The sequence below is a fragment of the Pseudophryne corroboree genome, chromosome 2, assembly GCF_028390025.1.
Source record: "Pseudophryne corroboree isolate aPseCor3 chromosome 2, aPseCor3.hap2, whole genome shotgun sequence".
Classification (NCBI taxonomy): Eukaryota; Metazoa; Chordata; class Amphibia; order Anura; family Myobatrachidae; genus Pseudophryne; species Pseudophryne corroboree.
In genome coordinates, this window is record NC_086445.1 from 248,005,588 (window position 1) to 248,007,237 (window position 1,650).

Below are 1,650 nucleotides of genomic sequence, written 5' to 3' on the forward strand. Positions count from 1 at the left end.
CCACCTGCGGTGTAGCCTGACTCTCCAATCCATTGTGGATTCATCTGTTTCCAGCTACAACATTACCTGCTTCCAGCTCAGCTTCCAGCAGAGTACAGCTTCCCTTAAAGGGCCGGTGTCCTTTCTACACTTTACCACTCTCCACCGGTATTATTATTTCTCCGCTCTCAAGTTCTACATTTCAGTTCATATTTCATCGCTCCCAAGTTCATTTATTATTTGACTGGTTCCAGCCAGTATCCACTCCGTGCTAACAACAGTCTGGTTCCAGCCAGTATCCACAGCAGCTGTTTTATCTTCAGCAACCCAGCTTTTCCTGGAACACCAGCTGGCACAATCCTGGGTTATCTCCATTGCTACAGTCGGACCTGGTAAGGACTTTCCATCTAGAAGATCATAAGAACTATCTCACACTACCAGTGCCCTGTGGCTCCTGCCATCCTGTAGTACCCAGGAACTGTATTTATTCTTTGCTGACTTTTACGTTTTCTTTTACTGCTGCTGTGTTGCGGAGTTGTCATAATAAACATCATTGACTTTTATCCAAGTTGTCGTGGTCACGCCTTCGGGCAGTTATTATTCATGTTACTTACATGTCCAGGGGTCTGATACAACCTCCCAGGTTCCGGTACATCTCAGCCCCTACAACTGAGGCTGCCTCCCGTCAGCTCAGGCCCTCAGTTGTGACAAGTTTTACAAAGGTTCTTTTGGCCAGTGGTTTATAAAGAAGTGTCTGAATATTGTTCCTCCTGTCCTGAATGCCAGTATCATGCCCCTAGACCCCATTTCAGGAGCCCACTAGTTCCCATGCCTATTATAGAGGTCCCGTTTGACAGAATAGCCATGGATCTCGTAGGGCCCTTGTTAAAGTCTTCTCGGGGCCATCAGTATATCCTGGTAATAATGGACTATGCCACTGATATCCTGAGGCTGTCCCTTTACGCACTATCACAACCAAGGCGATAGCTAGGGAGCTGGTGCAGCTTTTTAGTAGAGTGGGAATACCAAAAGAAATTTTGACTGACTAAGGTACTCTATTTATGTCAAGGATCATGAAAGAATTGTGCAAATTATTTAAGGTCACTCACCTCAGGACGTCCATCTACCATCCCCAAACTGACGGGTTGGTGGAAAGGTTTAATGAATCATTAAAAAGTATGTTAAAAAAGGTTGTTGATAGAGAGGGGAAAAACTGGGATTGTTTGTTGCCCTACTTGTTAATGGCCATCAGAGAAGTTCCTCAGTCCTCTACGGGGTTTTCTCCATTTGATTTGTTGTATGGTAGACACCCCAGAGGGCTGTTGGACATTGCCAAAGAGACGTGGGAAGGACAGCCCACTCCTTATAGAAGCGTTATTGAACATGTAACACAAATGCAGCATAGGATTGCAGCCGTGGTACCTATTGTCAGAGAGCACATGGAACAGGCCCAAAGTGCTCAACAGAGGGTATATAACCGGAGTGCCAAGATACGGGAATTTGCTCCTGGAGATAGAGTTCTTGTTTTGGTACCCACTGTGGAAAGCAAGTTCCTAGCTAAATGGCAGGGTCCATTTGAGATTAGGGAAAAAGTGAATGAGGTTAATTACAAAGTATACCAACCGGGAAAGAGAAAACCCGAACAAATCTACCATGTTAACTTAATCAAAC